The sequence below is a fragment of the Mus musculus genome, chromosome 17 (assembly GCF_000001635.26).
Source record: "Mus musculus strain C57BL/6J chromosome 17, GRCm38.p6 C57BL/6J".
In the NCBI taxonomy this organism is placed as follows: Eukaryota; Metazoa; Chordata; class Mammalia; order Rodentia; family Muridae; genus Mus; species Mus musculus.
The window spans coordinates 25,755,978-25,767,377 of NC_000083.6; positions in this window are offsets into that span (position 1 = coordinate 25,755,978).

Genomic DNA, 11,400 nt, shown 5'->3' on the forward strand with positions numbered 1-11,400 from the left:
GGATCAAAAAACAGGGGTGGGTTGTTAACACAGGGGCCACCTGGTTCTGCCTTAAGCATGGAGATATCTTGAGGCCAGCTAGAGTTACACAGGAAGTGAGGGGCAGAAGGGAGGTGAGTCCTTGCCACTCCCCTAGGCATGGCAGAGTGGAACGCCCATGATGGGCAGAGAGTGTCTGGCTCTTCTGACAGTTCTCAGAACCTGGGCTGTGCTTGTCCTGACCCTTGGCCAGCTGGGCTGGAGGTGCCAAGAGGCACTGCTGGAGATGACTGTTCACCCTACCCACAATGCACTTTGGATATGAGTATGACCTCTAAGTTAGCATAGGCTCTCCTGTCACTCTGATCCCCATAAGACCAATGTGAGCCCCTTAACAATCTGGACACTGGAGATGTGTCTAGGAAATAAGGTCCCCAGGAAAGTCCCTGGCACACTGTTATGAGAAGCCCCAGCTGATCTGGAGTTTCCAATCGCAGGTAGCCAGCACCAGGCTGTCCTAATAGGAAGTGGACCAGGAGTCATTCACTGGAGACTTGTTCATACTGGCTGGTATCCCTGTGACCCCCATGTGACCTATCTGCCACCTGACTCTCACTCTGGTGCTCTCTGCATGCCTCACCCTGGCACCCTAGGGAAAACCCTGGATGGGGAGAGCTTTGGCTGTTGCGACAAATGTGCAGTCAGTTCAATGGAGCACCATTGTAGGCTCAAGACTCAGGTCCTGGAGGAAGAGAAAGTATGGAGAGCGGCCACTTGTCCAGATCTCCACAGGCTGTAGTGGAGCCAGGCAGAGCATGGTGAGATGTGCTGGGGCAATAGGGTGTGGAGCAGTCTACATTCCAGGCAAATGCCGATGGTCTGTGTACAGCAAGAGGGAAAGCAGCCGACCAGGTGGGAGATGGCTGGGTTTTTATCTCTGCCTATACCTCAGGTTGCCTGAGTGTGGAGTCCTGGCATTCTGCCCCCACCCCAGATCCCCAGGGGCTGGCTCTATCCATGGAAATGCTAATAAGCTGATCTCCTCTGACTCAGTTTCTTCATCTAGGAATTAGGTGTGGACAGATGGTTCGGCCTCTCTGGGTGTCCCAAGAACAAATGAGTCCTGGCCCAGGCATCTGGGAGTGGAGCGTCTCATGCCCTGGGAATGTGTGGGTGGGGATCCTGTACAGAGCTACAGATGGGCCTTAAGCCAGGCCTGAACCACATGAGGGAAGGGGACCGCTCTCAGCCTTCACCTTGGTTGGGGGAGAGTCAGACGTGGGCTTCCTTCTTACTGTCTTAATTTCCAGGGGGACAACATTGAGAAAGAACATGCCAGTGCTACAGGACAAGATAGATATGGCCTCGCAGCAGGACATCCCGCTCAGCTCTAGCAGCGGGATGCTGAACACAGCCAGGCCATAGCTCCTTTTAGATGCTTCCAGATTCAAGCCAGGCTGTGGATACCACAGTGGGGAAGCAGCGGGCAGGTGAGAGGGCTTCAAAACACAGACCCAAGGCTGGGTCAGAGCCACTGGATCTCGATGCTGAGATGACTCAACCCAACTAAGCCTGGTGGGCATCCAGAGGCAAAGCCACCACAAATGCCACAGTGTCCCCACTTAGTGGAGTGACCTTCAATCGAAAAGACCTCACTTTCCCCCCACCCCTCCAATAATTAGTAATTGCTGATTCCCAGTGCAGTAGAGTCTGTCCCTGCTTTTAGTATCTACACAAAGAACTAGAGAGTGGGCCAGTGGTGCAGCATGCTCACAGAAGGAGGCCCTGGGTTCCCCAGCACACACACACACACACACACACACACACACACACACACAAACCCTACCTACAAAAACCTTCTGTTGGCAGAACTGAGTTTACACAGCTCTGACCTTTTTCCATGAGTGGGTTTCTATTCTACGAAGTTGGACACAACCCTAATCTTCCCAGAATTCAGCAAGGCTGCCAGGTTGAAGGGTCAGTTTACAAAATCAACAGAGATGTAACAACTAAAAAATGCCAGATGGAACAAACGTGTATAATAAGGTGGGAAATAATGTCCACACGTTTTATTGATAAACTTCACAATATGATAATTATTATATCAGTTGTTTTATTTCATTTTGATTTTCTAAAATTACAGCCACATTTAGGAGTTAATTCTCTCCTTCAACCATGTGGGTCCTGGGGATCAAACTCAGGTTGCCAGACACCAAACCTTTCCCTGCTGAGCCATCTCGCTGACACAGTCTGACATAGCCTTGACTGGTCTGGAACTTGCTCTGTAGACCAGGCTGGTCTCAAACTCACAGGGAGGTCTCAAACTCACAGCCTGCCTCTGCCTCCCAAGTACGGGAAGTTAAGATGAACTTAAGCACACCTGGCTCCTTGTTTTTCTTTTTTGAGACAGGACCACATGTAACCCATACTGGCCTCAAGTTTGATGGATAGCCAGAGCTGACCTTGAACTTCTCATTCTCCTACCTCCACCTCTTAAGTGCTGGGATTACAAGTGTTCCTTGAAGTCTAGGAAAAGAAAGGAGTCCTTGGGTAAAGGCATCTGTCACCAAACCTGGTGACCAGAGTTCAATCCTCAGGATCGCATGGTGGAGAAAGAGACCTGACTCCAGAAGGCTGCATATACACACTGGCACACATATGCACAGTAAATAAATGTAATACTAATAAAGAAGTTTCTCTTCTTTTCATCGAAATGTATTACATGTGTCCCATCTGTTCTTGCTGATCTGTGATGGGGGTTACAGGCTTCATCACTTGGGCGCATCTCTTCCAGGTGAGAACAGCCGTTCCTGTTGGTGAGTGGCTTGGAAGTGTGAAAATACCCTTTTGCATTTGCTTTAAGGAACCCGTTTGAGCCTAAATGAAATGCCTGCCACAAGTGTGCATGGGGATGGGCGTCACCGCGACACACAGGATGGACATAAAGCATGTTGCAATGCCAACCGTGTTTGTTGCTGAAATGACAGCATCCACCGTGTCTGCTTCACAGTACCCGCCTCCCAGGCACATGCCCCCATGGTACAGACTTCCAGGGTACGTGCTTCCATGACGCTGTAGAACACCTCTATATAATAAAATATCTGCCCTCTTCACCAGATTAGCTGTGCCTACTTGCAAACAGACATCATAATCAGGCTTATGACATTCCCTCATAGAAGGAGAGTATGAGGTGTTACTGGACGCTCACCTGCGTATCCAGCTGCTCCTCCACTTACATGCAATTCTGCCCTAACTGTATGTGGCCTCCGGGTAATACAGGCTGAGGAAGGTTAACGGAGAGGTGTGTGTGGCGGGGGGGTGGGGGTGGGGTAACATCTCTGCTGCCATGAAGGAGCTGTCAACCATGTTGGGTGCAGACCTTCCAATGCTGCTGCTCGAAAGCCGCCCACATTCCTGCCCTAACCTATCATCCATACCCTTTAAGAAAGCTGAATAAAACTGTCCCAGCACCCAGGAGCAGAGGCAGGTGAATCTCTGAGTTCAAGACCAGCCTGGTCTACAGAGCGAATTACAGGACAGCCAGGGCTACACAGAGAAACCCTGTCTGGGGGTGAGTGTAAGGAAAGACAGACAGACAGGCAGGCAGGCAGGCAGGAAGGAAGGAAGGAAGGAAGGAAGGAAAGAAGGAAGAAAAAGAAAGGGAAAGGAGAGAGGTGGGGAACAAACCTAATAAACGCCCAATTCTGGCTCCTGTAGTGTAAACTATGGTATGGCGGCACTTTGGTTTATAATTGAGATCTTCTTAGGAAGGAATAAGATTGTTTGCATCACCCTAGAGAAGGAATTCTCACAACATAGTACCTATTTCTCATGGAAGTACAGCTTGCCCTTGTAATTTTATGTTAAACTCATTAAGGAACATTGTAAGCTAGGTGAGGTGGCTCATACTTGTAATCCTAGCTCCAGGAAGCAAGAGGCAGGAGAATGGCCATGAGCTTAACACAAGCCTAAATAAACTACATAGTAAATTAAGAAAGAAAAGAAACTTTGTTGTTGAAGTTGTTGATACCCAAGACCATTCAGTGTTGGATAACACAGCTACTTCCTGTTTGGAGAGTCCCTTGCTCTCCAGCAGAACGAAGGCACACCTGGCACACCTGTCCCATTGTGAAGCAGCTGGCACGCTCCCTGGGAAGGCAAGTTGGGCTATTGTTGAGTATCTATTTCTAACAAAAGGTCTCAAACTGGTGAAGGCAAGAAATGCACAGTTGACTTCAACAATTTAGAGGCACTGGAACACATGAAGAAACTAAAGAGGACACTTCCCGATTCTCAGCTTGGTAGACTCGCCTCCCTCAGCCTTTTCTCTGCCCACACATTTTTTTTTTTCCAGCATTGCCTGAATCGTAGCAGCCCAGACCCCGTCAGGTTCCACGGAGTCGGTTCTCACACCCTGGAAATGTTCTTGCTTACAGTGTTACTCTTCAGACTCCAGTCACCTCCCAACTCAGGGGACAGAGAATGACGCCTCCAGTAAACAGGCTACATAGTCTCCTGACATCTGTGGATTCCTATGAGCCAAGAAAAATCACTAGAAATCTCTTGCTTCGGCTTACTTTGTTTCTTTTTTGTTTCTGGAAACCATGTCTGATTTTAGCCCAAACTAGCCTTGAACTTGTGACCCTCATATTTCAGCCTCCGGAGTTCTCTATATTTACATATATGTGTAGCTATGTGGGTCCCCGAAGATAACCTACAGTGTGCAGTACCTCAAGTACCATCCACCTTGATTTTTTGTTTGGTTGGTTAGTTGGTTGGTTAGTTGGTTGGTTAGTTGCTTGGTTGGTTGGTTGGTTGGTTAGTTGGGTGGGTGGATAGTTTTGTTGGGGGTAGGGGGTTGTTTTGTTTCATTGGCAGGGTTTCTCTATGTAACCAGCCCTGGCTATCCTGGAACTCACTTTGTAGAAGAGGCTGGCCTTGAACTCACAGAGATCCACCTGCCTCTGCCTGAGATCAAAGACTTTCACTACCATGCCCATCTTTGGTTTTGGTTTTGTCTTGTTTTGAGACAGGATATCACTTAGAAGCTCTGATTAATCTGAAACTTTCTGTGTAGATGAGGCTACCTGGCTGATTTTTTAAAATTACATTTCGTGTGTGTGTGTGTGTGTGTGTGTGTGTGTGTGTGTGCATTCTTGCAGCACACATATAGGAGGGGAGAACTTGTGTGACCTTTTTCACCTTTGCCCATGGGATCGTAGGGATTGGATTCAGGTCACCAGGCTTGTGCCACACTCCTTCCCTCTCCGCCGGCTTGCCACCCCTTCCCCATTGTGAGACAGGTTTTCTCTCTGACCTGGAGCGCACTGGTTCAGTGGGCTGTTGTCTCTGCCTGCCCAGTGCTGGGATTATATGGATTGGGGGATCAGATGCACATGCTTTCTAGAACCTTCTTCCCCAAGTCAGCTTCCCAGCTCCCTATCTAACTATTGAAATTGGCCCCAACATCCTTCTCTCTCAGAAGGATGTTCTTATATTAATATTCATAAACAAAACCACTTCTTCTGACTTCGCTTCCTCAAATGTTGCAATCTAACTTTTCTTGCTTGATTTAGAAATGAATGTCACTGGCTTGTAGACTCATTTTCTCCTTTTTTTTTTTTTCTTTTTGTGAAGAAGATATTCTGCTATGATAATATGCTCTATTTTTAAACGTTCTAATTTTTCTGACTAGCTTCCGGCAGAGTGGGAACATTCCTGTGATGATAGCAGCTGTCTTGGCATTACACTCTAAACGCAGAGCTTCACCATCTGAATTTTGTTTGGTTTGTGTCACTGTGCATAGACCCTGGGGCCTGATGAATGATGGACAAGCATTCACTTCTGACGGACACCACCAGCTCCACTCCATCAAAAAGCCAGCTTCCCCTTCACACATGATGGGCCCTGCTAATAGGATAACATAGATGTCACAGTGGGGACCTGTGACCTCTGCTGCTGCTGCTTCTGCAGCTGTTGTGATCTGCAGCAGGAAGCCAGTCCCTTCAGCTCCATCCCACGGTTGTAGGAGCAGAGTCAGGGAACTTCAGTGACACAAATGTGTGCAAATTAATGGAATTCTGAGACCGTTTTTATACATCACCAAAGGTAACCTCTTTAGGTTTTTGTTTTGTTGTTGTTTCTCTGTTTAATAGCCCTGACTGTCCTTGACTTGCTTTGTAAACCAGGCTGTCCTCAAATCCTCTTTGGCTTTTTAAAAACTTTTTTTAAATGTAGAAGCAGGGGAAAGGGTGGGGGAACTCAAGATTGCTGAGCAGTGAGAAGCCCTTGCCGTTCTTGCAGAAGATCTGGGTTCAGAGTCGAGCATCCACGTGGCAGCTCACAACTGTCCAGATCCCCAGTTCTAGGGACTCGAACACCCTTCTCTGCACCCCACTTATACTAGGCGAACACGGTGTGCATCAAACACACCTACAGGCAAATGCTTGTGCACATTTGCAGTCTTGGGCACTGCTCAGTGGTCAAGGCCATGTTTAACATGTTCAAGCACGTGGGTTGAGTCCTCATCACCAAAAACTAAAAAACAAAATCTACACACCAATCTAGAAGCTGAAGACAAAGCATCACAAGTTGGAGGCCATTCTGGGCCACAAGATCCTGTCTCAAAAAACAAAAACAACAAAACAAAACAAAACAAAACAAAAAAACAACAACAAAAACTAAAAAAAATAAATTTAACCCACACATTAGCTGGCAGGAATATGGGGGGGGGAGGTGATGAGGCTTAACGATGCGCTGTCTGTTTGGTTTGGACCCTGGTGAAGGGACTGAGGTGAATATTTTACATATCAAAGCAGACCTGGCTTCCAGATTCTCCCAGCAACTCTCAGTCCCTTCCTAGCCCCGCTCCCAACCCTGAACTTTCCAGCCCAGGGGCTGGGCTGCCCTTCCCCCAGAGGCTCATCCAGATATCTCTCTGTCTCTCTGTCTCTCTGTCTCTCTGTCTCTCTCTCTCTCTCTCTCTCTCTCCCTTTCTCTCTGTCTCTTTCTCTCTTCCTCTCTCTCTCCCCTACCCACTCACCTTCCCTATGGTGACTCCCCTGGCCTCAATCATTGGAGCCAAAGAACTCGCCCACCCAAGAGCAGCTTCTCAATAAACCTGCCTTTATATAATCTAATCTGGATTGAATTGGCTCATTTCACTGATGGCAGAAAAGTAAACTATCATTGTCAATAAGAATCCAAGTTTAAATATAAAGACAGGGCTTAAAGGTGAAAGATGGCAGCACGCTGTAGTCCATCTCTGTAATCTCTGGTCAGAGAGGCCAGTCGGAGCTACACAAGGAGACCTTGTCTCAAAGACATGGACGCCCTTTACCAGCAAATACAGGAGGGCACGGCTGATTGAGGCAGAGTGAGTGTATGCTCTGAGTGCACCACACACACTTAGACTCACAACACAGACCACGAGGGGAACTCTACATAAGTCTCCAATCTAAGGCCAGGTGGATGGTGGCACAGGCCTTTAATCCCAGCACTTGGGAGGCAGAGGCAGGCGAATTTCTGAGTTCGAGGCCAGCTTGGTCTACAGAGTGAGTTCCAGGACAGCCAGGACTACACAGAGAAACCCTGTCTCAAAAAACTGAAAGAGAATTCTAGAACCCCGGAGTTTGGCTCTTGGCACCGGCATCAGAAGGCTCAATAACCCCCTGCAGCTCTAACTACAGACAACCCAGTGTCTCTGGCCTCAGCAGTCACCTGCACTCACGTGTACATACCCCACAGAATTAAAAATAATAACCTAAAACATTTTAAGTTGTTAGATGTAAGTTGATGCCGTATCCTTATTATGATGCCAGCTCCTTGGGAACCAGGACAGAAAGAGCACTGAGCCCTGGAGTTAAAGACCAGCCTGGGTCCTGCGGGGAGGAAGGAGAAGAGGGGGGTCAGATTTCATTTCAAGAAACACAAGTTGTTTGCTGTAAGGAAGAGTTTGGGGGGAGGGAGGGAGGGGAGAGCTAGAGGGAGAGGGTGGCTGAGGAATGACTTCGAGGGGCCTGTAGCACCCTGAGTCACAATGATTGACACCTGTTAACTACACATTTCTTTTCTTTTTTTTTTTTTTTTTTTTTTTGGTTTATTTTTTTCTTTTGGTTTTTCCGAGGCAGGTCTTCTCTGTGTATCCCTGGCTGTCCTGGAACTCACTTTGTAGACCAGGCTGGCCTTGAACTCAGAAATCCTCCTGCCTCTGCCTCCCGAGTTCTGGGATTAAAGGCATGTGCCACCACGCCAGGCTTTCACTACACATTTCAAAATAGCCAGATAAACCAGAAACTGCTCTCACCACAAGGAATGATAAGTGTCTGAACTGTCAGGCCGGACTCTGAGTTTGCCATCCACACTGTAGCTAGACTCATCCCACGAATCCCTACGCTTACCATTCATCCGCCCATTTATCTTCATCTTGTCTATGACGTGTGTTCTCACGTGCGGATGAGAGCATGCATGTGGGCACCAGAAAATAACCGTCCTCCTGTCTCCACCTCCCTCCTCGATGTAGGAGAAGTGGAGTTACAGACTCACATGTTGGATCTGACCTTACGTGAGTTCAAGTCCTTACATTTGTACACCAAGTGTTTACCCACTGAGCTGTCTCCCCATCCAGATAGACTCCATTAAAAATATGTCAAAAGTATATAGGGGGACTCATAAATATTTTATACATAAAAATATATTATTGTATTACTTATATTTATATATACTTATATACATATATATATATGTATAGATTATATTTATATAAATGTTACTATATTGCATATTTTATTATTATATTATGAATATTATTCAGGGCAGTGGAGAGATAGTTCAGTGGTTGGAAGCACACACTATTCTAACAGAGGACCTGAATTCAGTTCAGCAGTCATGCCCCGTGGTTCACAATCGCCTGTAAGTCCAGCTCCAGGTGATCCAGCATCTCTGGCCTCCACAAGCACTGCATGCACACACCCAAAGTTTAAAGTGAATCTTTAAAATATTATTCAAGCCAGATGTGGTGGCAAATGCCTTTAATCCCAGCACTCAGGAAGCAGAAACATGAATCTCTGAGTTCGAGGCCAGCCTGGTCTACAGAGGGAGCTTTAGGTCAGCCAGGGCTACACAGAGAGGCCCTATATCAATAAAATAAAATAAAATAAAATAAAATAAAATAAAATAAAATAAAATATTATTCAATGGTAAATCTGTAAATGAACATTAAAAACCATGCTGTGGCCAGGTGTGGTGGTGCACACCTTTCATCCCAGCACTCAGAAGGCAGAGGCAGATAGATCTCTGCGTTGGAGGCCAGTCTGGTCTACAGAGTACCAGGACAGCCAGGATTAAGTGAAGAGACCCTGTCTTTAAAAACAATAAATAAATAAATAAATAAATAAACAAACAAACCTCATGCAGTGTCCCTTAAACATATGCAATTATTTATATTCCAATTACATTTATAAGATTGGGAAGAATTGGTTGCTTTGCTTTGTTTCCGTTGTTTTCAAGATAGGATCTTATCACGTAGTCCTGACCTGACCCTTGCTATACAGACTAGGTTGGCCTTGAACTCACAGAGATCTAGCTGCTTCTGCTTCCCGATTAAAGATGTGTGTCACCACACCTGGCTTTAAAAAAAAATTCTGCCGGGCAGTGGTGGCGCACACCTTTAATCCCAGTACTTGGGAGGCAGAGGCAGGCAGATTTCTGAGTTTGAGGCCAGCCTGGTCCTGGTCTACAGAGTGAGTTCCAGGACAGCCAGGGTTGCACAGAGAAACCCTGTCTCAAAAAACCAAACCAAACCAAACCAAAACAACCCCCCCAAAAAAAAGGAATAGATAGATAGATAGATAGATAGATAGATAGATAGATATTTTAAAATAGGAATAAATGTAAAAATAGCAACAAAAAACTTTGAGCATGAAGAATATACTGCCCCAGTCACCACTGTCCCTAAGTAGACACCTCAGCTGGCAGGAGGCTTGAGGCCAGAGCACACAAACCACAGCGGCAGCCCAGCTGAGCCCCATTCAGACCACCACTCAGCTTGAACAGCCACTCAGGCCTCTCATTAGCCACTAATTGCAGCTTGTGCAGGCTCCCCTGGGGCCGTTGCTGGGATCCCACCTGTTGACAAGATGTAGCGGCCCCAGAAGGACACAGCCATCTGTTGATTATGCCGCTAATGATGTGCTCACTGCACAACAGTAGTTCCTTTCAACATGTAAAGCCCATCTGTCCAGACTCCATCACCGAATCCTACTTGACACTGGGCTGTAATGGCATTGGAGGGCTTTCAGCAAGATCACACCAGGCAATGGGGTCCAGCTTCAATGTCACCAGCACCACTGCAAAGGCTCCCTACAAAAGGCTACTTTATCTCTATATTGATATTGATGCCACCTGAGCCCACAATATAGGACTCATTTATAGTGGTGGGGCCCACCCCTCGCAATGAGCCCAGCACCCCAGTGGGGCCTTTCCCATGGGGGAAGCATCTACATTTCAAGTCATAAGGAAGGGTCTTACATCCACCCAGACAAGAATGGTGACCCCATTACCGTCAGGGACCAAGGCTGATTCACCCACAACTTACCAAGTGGCAAAGAGATCTCTGCTGGCCACTGTAACAAAATCCTCAAGTAACCACTAAGATGTGTGCGTGCGCGCGCGCGTACACACACACACTGCATGAAACCTGTGTACGTGGGTGTGACAGTACATGTCTATTCTCAGCACTCAGCTCCAGTAAAGAGGCAGGTAGTAGCACAAGGTCAAGACTAGCCTCAGCTACAGTGAGTTTGAGGCTAGCCTGAGCTACATAAAACCTTGTCTCAAAGAAAGAGGAAGGAAGGATGGCAGACAGGTAGGTGATAAGTCCTAGAGACTCAGTCCACCATCCCTTGGCCCTGTCACCTTCATGCCTAGTGTGTGTGATCACATGGTAGCCGTGCCCCTCATGGCACTTGGGAAGCAGAAAGAGGAAGGGGCCCAGATTCTGTGCCAGAACATGCCTAGCAACCTACTCCCCACATACCCTTACCCCGCCGACTGCACGGACAGCAGCCCCCAAAGGCATCTCTGAAAGCGTCACGTTTGAAAGCTTCATGCAGCCCATCTGTGACACGTGGACTTTAAATAAACCTTCAAACCCCAAACCATGTCAGCCACACACATACATGAATCAGAATAGCGCCACCTCAGAGAGAGCATGGAGGGAGATCAGGTGAAAGTGGTTTCGCCTTCCGGAGGGTCTGAGGCTGACTCCGGCCACATCACCTGTCCTGAACTTGGACTTGCTTGATCCAGTCACAGGACACCTCCACTCCCACATTTGTCCTCAACCCACCCACCAATTTGTGTGGCAGCTCTTAGGACCCAAGCTCAGTAGTTGGATGATGCTCCTAACAGGTGAGAGCGACA